The sequence below is a fragment of the Daktulosphaira vitifoliae genome, unplaced genomic scaffold, assembly GCF_025091365.1.
Source record: "Daktulosphaira vitifoliae isolate Bord-2020 unplaced genomic scaffold, ASM2509136v1 Scaffold_5, whole genome shotgun sequence".
Taxonomy (NCBI): Eukaryota; Metazoa; Arthropoda; class Insecta; order Hemiptera; family Phylloxeridae; genus Daktulosphaira; species Daktulosphaira vitifoliae.
Window position 1 is genome coordinate 3,349,935 of NW_026099576.1, and position 10,618 is coordinate 3,360,552.

General features: G+C 27.7%; 2 non-coding genes across 2 annotated transcripts; both read left to right on the top strand.

Moving 5' to 3' along the window:
* The first annotated feature begins 8,495 nt into the window (after positions 1–8,495).
* Trnaw-cca (transfer RNA tryptophan (anticodon CCA)) lies at positions 8,496–8,567 on the top strand. The gene has a single exon. It is a non-coding gene; the product is annotated as a tRNA-Trp (tRNA).
* Positions 8,568–10,307: 1,740 nt separating this feature from the next.
* Trnaw-cca (transfer RNA tryptophan (anticodon CCA)) lies at positions 10,308–10,379 on the top strand. The gene has a single exon. It is a non-coding gene; the product is annotated as a tRNA-Trp (tRNA).
* The last annotated feature ends 239 nt before the right edge of the window (positions 10,380–10,618 follow it).

Genomic DNA, 10,618 nt, shown 5'->3' on the forward strand with positions numbered 1-10,618 from the left:
TACCTTCTCCAGAATCTCTTCCATTCTCAAATCAGACCGTAGGCCGAGGTAAAACAATAAAGATTATGTAGATCCAAGAGAGTGTCGACCAAGGGCAAAAAATGTTGTGCTCGTTCAATTTGGGTAGATGTACTTTTTTGCTTTTTAAACATTTACCCGGTACGCCGCCCTAAATATCGCCCTGAGAATACGATAGAAAATACAGAACCTTCCTTGGAATGCCTACTAGTAATTAATACGAGAATGAAATTTTTACAAAATAGTTATTTATTATTATATTTTAACTTACTTTATACATTTAACAATAATAATCTCATAAATGTCATTAAATGATGTAAAAGCTTGCGATTTCATTTTCATCTCTATCAATCATTCAAAGCCGCTAAAAATTCCCTAATGAATGACTTAATTTCCTCTTAATCGTTTAACCTAGGATTGATAAATCAAACTTAGCTATACTGTCGATCATAAAATGTTTATCTCAAGTTAGGGGTATTCAACGTGGTCATTAAAATAAAAATTTACTTCATTTAATGTGCATTTGTATCTCATAAAACTATTATGATAAAATTACAGCTAATATTTACAAGTCCAATTCAATGTGTGTGTGTGTGTGTGTGTCATTTAAACCGTTTAATGCGATATGTCGTCAACACCACAATCGTTATAAACTACTAAAATAATATATATGTAGAAAACCGTGTAATCATAATTGTTAACTAGATATTTTTTATACGATTATAATCTATTTTGAGTTGTATTCCGGTCTTGTTCGTCTTAACGACCCTATTCATGCTGTTTGTTTTAACTTGTGTTTTTATTCAAATTAACATGATTAAATAAGTGTATGCTTATGCTGCTATGTGCAACCGAAAAACAAGGTATCCGATTACAGAGAACGTTTGGGTGAATATAAAAAGAGACACTTTTTTTTTATTTAGATCTACTTGTTTTTGTCACCGACATTATCAATTTTGACAGTGGCGACAAAAATACTTTAAAAAGATATACGACATTGAATGTTTACCGTTGACTTATATATTTATCGTTTGGAATGTAAAGAAAAACTAATGATCCCACATTAGATGCAATCCAAGAAAAAAGTGTAATATTCTCCTCTGGAAAAAAATCAATTCCTCTTTTATTTCTCAGACCACAGAAAAGAACACTGTTACACATTTAATTATGACCTTGGTCACTATAGGGTGGCCGTAAGTCATTGTCTTTCTTACTGTCTTCGAGGCACCACTAAAGTATAAAAAAAGGAAAATTAATTATAATAACTCTTTTGCGTTTATTGAAATACAGAATGATGACTGAATGTGCCTATAAAAAAGTATGACACATTCAAGACGCACATTTCCCGTTTATGACATTTCTGGTAAATTATATAAGGGCTGAAGACTCTGTTTTTCCAGCCAGTCACTCTTTAACTTTCTTGTCTCTTATTCTCAATTAACAATCTCATTTATCAAGTTGAACTTTTTAAGATTATTCCCTAGATACTCTAGCGTATTGTTTTTACTGTGTCTTCATAGACTTAACTTTTCTCACTATGTATACAACGTACATTTGTTAAAATAACCAACTGTCTGCTTAAAATATATACGCTTGTATAATTCTCTTTCATTAACTTACCTACTATAATTTTAAATAACAACTACAAGTCAACAATCGAGAATTTATCATCATCAGTGAATATCAGGTAAGGGCAGTTTCAATACACTAACTACACTAATCAAGTAATAACTAGAAACAAAGTACTTGTAATTAATATGTTTTTGCGAATGATGCCATTATCGTTCTTCTTTATTAATACCAACCCCCTCAACTTTATTTTTAGTTATTACAAAAGTATCAATTTTAAAACAAAATAGCCAAATGTTGATATATGTCTCTTTTAAGCAAGGTTTTTGATAATGTGTAAAATTTCATATGTTTATGAAGTGACAATTGAGATGACAAAACATAATCTTTGAAGACTTTATCATTTTAAGCACAATATTAAAATTTTGATATTACAGTAAACTTGGGTAAGAATGCAATGTTGAAATAAATGATTAAATTTTATATTTAAAAACCAATGTTTCCTGATATCATTTCTTGGACCATTTTTATATGATTTTTTATTCGTTATAAAATCATAGAGTACTTTAAGAATTTATTTAAGAACACTATGTTAAGATTATGGAACAATTTTATAAGACTTGATTTTTTTTTTGTCGGTTTTAGAATATTTTTATTAATTAATATTGAACGAAAACATAATTTTATTTTCACACACAATTTTTTGCATACGGTTTAAAAGAAACAATTTGATTTGAGGTAAAAATCTAATAACTCTAAAAAAAATTGTATATTTAATTTGAACTAAATGAGTTTTGTACATTATTTTATTGAATAATTTTTACTCTAATTCATAATTGTAATAATTTATTTATTAATAATATATTTTTTTTTTATTAAATATATTCCTGTAATTCTTTTTTCGTTCATTATAATTAAATATTATGATATTGAATTTTTTATTATTTCAGTTTATTATTCATGAAATAAAGTTCAAATATCGCTATTAATACTCAATTTGTATTTTTTGATAATTTGTCTAGCTAAAGAAAATAAAAATTATTCATAAAAGTTATTAACGATAGAAAAAAAGGTATGTACTTTTACTTCAAGTTACTCTACTTAGTTTTATTTTTAGTTGCAGAGTTTAATTACACAGAAATAGTAGATTATCAATTGATGTTTATTTATTTATTTATTTATTTCATTATAATGGATGATTACGCCTGTGAGGCAAGTAGTACAGATAATAACATAGAAAAAAAAAAACAAATACAATATAAAAATAGTACATAGTGAAATTAACTTAATAATTAAATGATTACAAAAATTCAATAAAACTAAATACGTTACAAACAAGTTAGCTGAAAAAGTGTATGTAATTATGGTATTATGAATTAAACGTTTTACAACAAATAGACCATATTGATGTTGAAGAATCATGATAAAAATCAAAATTATTTATTTAATTACATAAATTCAACATTCGATTTACCGGAGCGTTTTTACTATAGTTTTGTGTATGAATAGATATATAAAACATTGGATAGGAACGGAGAGATACTTGAGGAACGTTCATCGGTATTAAGTTTAAAATTTCGGGACAATTGATTTTATTATTTAGTAGATTATAAATCCATATAACATCTAAATAATTTCTTCTACACAAAAGAGAATGCATTTTTAGATTTTCAAGTAACTTTTTATGATTAATTTCATTATTTTTAATTTTAGAAGAGAATATGTTTAAAAAACGATGTTGAATGGACTCAATCTTATTTATATCACTCTGCACATAAGGTGACCATATAATAGACCCATATTCCAAAATAGACCGTACTAGTGAAATATATAAGGTTTTCCAACATGTTATATTTTGAAATTCATTACAATTACGTTTTAAAAATCCTAGTGTCTTAGAAGCTTTATTGCAGATATATGTAATATGTTTTGAGAATGTTAAGTCGCTAGATAAGAAAACACCTAAGTCTTTCACATGGTAAACTACACTAAGATTGCAACCATCAATTACATATTGGTTCTGAATAAAAGTTTTAGATCTTGTGAATGTTATTTGTAAACATTTATTAACATTTATCTGTAATTTATTTTTTATTGACCATTCATAAAATTTATCTAATTCAGATTGTAATTTATCATAATCACTTAGTGATTGAATTTGAGCATATATCTTTAAGTCATCGGCAAATAATAAATACTTACAATGATTAAATACGTTACAAAGATCATTAATAAAAATTATAAATAGAAGAGGAGATAAATGCCCACCTTGTGGAACTCCAGATGTTGCAAGAATAACAGTGGACGATAATTCTTTTATTTTAACTATTTGTTTTCTATCATTAAGGTAAAAGGAAAACCATTTTAGCATTGGATTTCCTACTCCCAAAGCATTTAATTTATTAATCAATATTGAGTGGTCAACACTATCAAAAGCTTTTTTTAAATCGGTATAAATTGCATCTACACGACCACCTTTGACTGTTAATGATGGTATTTGCACTTGACGACGAGGCATGTCTAACTAGTGTTTGAGCATATAATAAATAAATAAATAAATAATAGCAAAATATAAATGAAGAATTGTTATTATTTATACATAATTCTGAATGAGACATTGTGCCCGTGGTTCAAAATTAAATGAGACCTCTGTATCCGAGGTTCATAAATCTCGAACCCATGCCCCTGACCCCTCCCTTAATCTGGGCTTATTTTTACCTTAAAAACATACAATTAAGTTAGGATACGTTTGTAAGCCTATTGTTGTTAGAAAATCAAAACTGTTTTCTAAGAAATGTTTTATGAAAAGTCTTTCTTAAGAAACTCATAAACATTTATTCTTAAGAAATATTAGTCTTCGTGGAAGTTAAAACAATAATATAAAATTTAAGTTAACATAAATGTTCCTTTGCAAATACTCTTCGGATATTATTTTTACGTACATAAAAATGAAAATTGTAAAATATATGAAGTTGACTACATTAATGGAGCAGCAGCAATGATACGACAACATAATAAATGTTAAATATAAATACACATACGGGTAAAGTAAATTTTATGACAAACGAAGATAGTGTGAAATATAGGCACATTTAGCACATGACTTATACTGAACGTTCATTCCGGTGACGATAGACCTTTTACGGAAGTTCAATAAAACTTTGTCTACAAATATCAGAGGATTCCTAAAAAACATCGTAACAAGACCACAGTTCACATACACGCACATAAACACTATAATATCAGTATGAGTTTCTTGAGTTAGTGAATTTAGTAAGTGTAAAGTAATTTATCATTGTACAAAACATGGGAATTTTTAGGTTTTTAACGACTCGGTTTGTGAACGTAACTTTAATGGACTAAAAATATTAAAATTGTTTGTTATAATTATGCTGTATACCAATTGGAGTTCCCAAGTTCAAAAAAAAAAAAAACAACGTATAATTGTGTATAGAACGCTTTTATTGGCTGAAATCGTGTACTCCGTCAAGTGTAAATCCTTTTTTGTTCAAATAGTGTTGTATTTTGTGACTGTCAATAATGTTGTCATTTTCAAACAGTACCATTTGAATATTATAATACTAAGTGCAATTTCAAAACGCTCCTAATTCAACACTATAATTTGTATTGACAAAATGTGACACAAAAACAAAATAATGAATTTCGTGATAGCTAATATTTATCTGGGTCTAATATTATATTGTTGGAATGTGTTCTCATTGATGCAAAAACATTCCTTGTAACAAAATATAACAAAAACGTACAATATTGACCGAGGGTGCATATTTCACGGCTATTTAACTTAGGGATATACTGTTTTTAATTAGTCTTCCTTGTAAAGCTTTGATGGTTAACCGTATCTAAAGCACTGTCACCAAATCCCTTCACTGTGTGAGCTACGTTTACAGTAGGGAGTAGTTTTTCAACAGAAGAATGTACAAGCGTCCAAAGTGGACGAGGGTAACGGTCTACAGGGAGAAAAAAAATGTAAGAGAAAAGCGCAATATATATATTTTTAAGGGAATGCTGAGCAGTGTGTGTGTGTGTGTTGTCCGAGACAGAAAAACGCAATAAGTTTATACCTACCACATTCTGACAAACGGTCCACCGTCGTAGTCCGTTCATATAAAATATTGCCGGACGTTATTATTATTTGTACATGCACATTGTTACGCAAGTAAAGAAAATCGCATATTCTTTACCCAGGAAATACTTGGCTAACCATGATTCTTATAATTCTACAAAAAAAAAACAATCCCAAATTTTTTCCACTATTGGAATGCATAAAACTATGTATGTAATATAAAACTGCAAAATTCAATAGCCCTAATGGAAATATTTCTCTTAGACAAAATATTCGTTTAAATATTTTGCTATGATTTTAATTTTTACTGTATTAATTCTAAGAAAGAGTACATTTTGTTAAAGATAAGTTGGAGTAGAAAAAATGTATACTGAAATTACAAATTTTTAAAATGAAATCTTTTACTTATTTTACAAAAAAATAGGAAAAAATTAAAAAAGAGTACTTACTTCCTACTTCATGTTCGACATATATTTTCTACATCTAATTGAAGAAATAAAATTAAACAATTACATAGAAACAAAAAATGGTGTAGATAAATAATGATACGGAGCGTGAGGTTAACGATTTTCTTCTGGCGAAGACACTTTGAGTACTAAAGTAATTTAGTGTTATCAATTCTTTGTGGCAATCCGGTTATAACTCACCTACCATTAAGATTTTTAGACTTGCCAAAAACTATCCTTTAACATGAATAATGCCAGCTAGGAAATTGTATAAAAATAGACTTAGAAATATCAAGTCCACATTTTGATATTGTATTGCTTATTATTTTTTCGAGATACTCAAATTTTTACTAAAAAAATGTTTTTACTATATTTAAGTTCTAACTTGTATTTGACTACTTCAATTATTTGTCTTTGACTCGAAAACAATTTATTCACTTTGATTTTACACACGCTGTGCAAAAGACAAGCCTGAAATTTGCTTAGAAACAAACTTCAACATCTAAACCTCTCACAAAGGTCATTCGCTCGGTTAGACATTTCCAGTTTAAGTTATAAAGTTTAATTTCTAAAAACGTTCACCTGTTTATATTCAAGTTCAATCATCCCCTAACACGCTATTTACCAACCCACTTATACAATGTATAGTCAATGCTCATTTTAAAAGCTTTTGTCATGAAATAGTTTGTATTATAGTTATAAAGGTATTTACTCTAATATCTTTTGAAAAATCTCTATATTCAAACAGAAAATCTTTTACATGTTAAATATTAATACACTCTATGCTATTGTCTTATAAGTTTGTGTATTATGAACTTTTTTAATTTCGAACTTTATTTTAAAATAAAATAGTGTAGTCGACACTGTTGGTATTTATACAGTAACAGAAATATATAGAAGATCATTTAGATACACGTATTGTTTTAACGTTAAGTTTTGTTGCAGCAAAATGTTGATGTTAATTCCCACAACCAGTCTAGTGTATGAAAAATGTATATTTGTATACTCCTATATGATATTCCTATTTTAAAATATCTGACCTAGTTAAACAACAATACGCGAAGACAACAAACCGACGATTAGGGGAATTGTGGCTACAGATTGTTTTCACCGAAATATGTTAAAAAGTTTGAACTTCCTCTTCCGTTTTCATTATTGTTTGTGTTCATTTTCACGTACCCGAAATCTTATCCTATACAGCCACGTATTAACAACAACAACAACACTAAACTGTATTAACCACAAATATGAGTTGAACCATTAATTTAGAACTTTTCTTGAAACATTTCATAATTAATGCAACTCAAAGGCACTTAAAGTGTTGTTTGTTTGTTTTTATTGTTAAATATTTTACAAGAGCATTTACTCAGCTTTTTTCAACTTCTTTGTGCGAACTTGAACGCTAATTGTGAACTTTTGTTTAACAATAGATAATGGAAAGACAACAAAACGTCAAGTCATTTTGCGCAGTGACCGTTTTGTCATAACGCAGCAGAGAGAGCAACATGGGCTTATAAGGCAAAACGCGTGCCGTTTTTTTTATATTCCAAAAGTAAACTGGTTTCCGGTACGAGGGTTCTTTGGCCTTTTATTGCCTCGCGCAAAAAAGATGCAATAAAAAGGCCATACATAGGAAGAGACTACGACACGCGTCGGAAGGATATGGAAATTTGTATGTACACCGAAAATTTGTCGCGCACGGTCATTAATAATATTGTGTCCTGCGTTCAACAAAAGAGACTGCTGTCGTCGTAAATCGGGGAGAGGGTATTCGAATTTATTGTCATTATTAATAATAGCAGTAATAACATAGCGCAATGCTAATGTGTGTGTGAGAAAACGCTCACAACACCATAAAAATAACACACCCATCCCTTGTTTCGACTCCTCACCCTCGACTGTTATCACTTCTACCATGAATTCTGGTAAAACATTTTTATATCAGAGTTTTATTATTGTGAAAGCTGTTCAATGTAATTCTTGCACAAGCTCTTACTAGAAAAAATGACAAATACCAGTTGGTGTACTAGTCACTGCGAAACAAGCAATATAAAACATTTTATCAAAACTGATACAAGCAAATGCATTAAAATAGGTGGACGTGCAATGTCTTTTGTCTTGATTTATCATTTAAAATAATATTGCAAGTGTAGTTAAAGTATGGTATATAAGTCGCAATGTACAGTCTTAGGTGTGACAAAGATACGAACAACCCAACCAAACTGACCTACAGTTTTTGATATGTCGATAAAATATCTATGCCCGTAGTTATGACGTAGCTTAATTGGGCAAAAAAAGATTTTCCGTTAAAATAGAAAAATATTGCTAAAATTATGAAATCCATTTAAAACTAATAAACATTTCAATTGGCAATCAATGACTTCGTGGCGCAACGGTAGCGCGTCTGACTCCAGATCAGAAGGTTGCGTGTTCAAATCACGTCGAGGTCAATACTTTTTTGCAAATTTTAAAAAAACATTATGATAGTAGGACAAATAAGTTATACAAATAAAATATGCAAGATTCAGATCGAGTTTACTTGGCTTAAACAATTCAATTGGTGTTAAGCGTAAGAAGTAAAAATAAAATGCTCTCAATATTTTTTTTTGTTAATTAAGTTATATCTATTTTAAAAACTGAAAATAAATTGTTTTTATTAATATTATTCAAGACTAAGTGAAAAATTAAAATATAGAAATTCGCAGTTAAGCTACATTAGATTACTAATAGATGTCAATTGTAATGATAATATTACATAACATAAAACATAAAAAAATATATTTTTTATTAATTTTAAACCCGTTACCAAATACTTTCATTTATAACTATAAAACCAAACATGACAGTATTTAAAATATATGATACCTCCCACTGTTTAATTAGAGTCTATTAAACTTAGAATCACATACCAATAGAAAATTAATTGATTGCACAAGTTTGGAAATCAAAAATCGTAGATATGTAAATGTTGACGTAAAAATCAAATCTAGTTTAGCATTTTTTATATTGGTGTAACAAAACAACTGGTTGTATTAATGTAGTAAATATTAATGTTATACATAAATTCATCACACACTATAAAATAAATAAAATATTCTTATATTAATTATAGTTGATATCCTATATTTTTTGGATATTATAATTATAATGACTGGGCACTAGGTATGATAATTATATAATAGTGCCTCATATTTTATTGATATATACTTTGGATTATACTTCAAATCGCAATTGTTTGAGCAATTTTTTTATAATATTGCCGTTGAAAAAAATATANTATTGTTCGGGCAATTTTTCTATAATATAATAAATATTGCCGTTGGAAAAAATACATGAGCCACATATTTTAAAAGCAACTTAAATGCAAAATAACTTATAATTATTAGTAATATTGTATGAAATATTTAATTTCAAATAACTACACTTGTGTCAAATTGAATTTTGTTGAGCTCTATTACTATGTAGAAAACAACTCATCATTTTAATAAAACTAACATAAATCAATTACTTTAAATATTTAAATAATAATAACCAAGCATAGGTGAGATTCGCAATAAATATTTTGTGATCTTTACTGTGGATGTTAAGATAATGTAGAAGATCTACAGAGTTAAAAAAAGGCAATTTTAGGAAATATTGCAAAAAAAATATAATTAATTATTGGAAAAGTCAAAGAACACATTTAAAGTTTTCTTAATTATTCTTTTATTTTTTAGTGACATGAATTATTAACGAATAAAATTAAACGAAATATACAAACATATATGAGACTGGCACAAATTTGAATGTGCGGTAGTATTGAATTGATTACATAAAACTAATTGTAACGATAATTAAGTTTAGATAAAATAGAGAAAATTGAACATATTGTACTCAATATTTAATATGTCTATTTTAATTGAATTAAATTTATCACTACATCTAGTTTTATGTAATCAATCAAATGTCTTCCCAGAATCATATTAATAATATTTGTATAATTTGCCTATTCAGTTCTCCTGATAAATGTTTTATGATTGATTAAAATAAATATAAAATTAGTATGAATACTTTTTATAAAAACTTCATTTCAGCCGAAGATTTTTAATAAACTACAATAGTAATTTATTTCATATACATATATATTTTTACACATTTATAGCTGAATAAATAATACTTAAAAATTGATATATTTTAAAATTTATCTCAACGACTTCGTGGCGCAACGGTAGCGCGTCTGACTCCAGATCAGAAGGTTGCGTGTTCAAATCACGTCGAGGTCAAGCTTTTTTATTTTTTTTAACGTGTATTTTTATTGCTTTCGATTCTAAACAATTATTAAAATTTAAAACTTTTTTTTATAATTTTGTACCAAAAAATTACATAATATAAATCAGAACACGGATCAATTTGTGTCTTTATTTTTAATTTACTCAATATGGATGAAATTATATCATTTTAACTATTAGAATAATACAAACAATTTTTTTTTTCATTTATCTGTAACAATGGTTGGAACCTA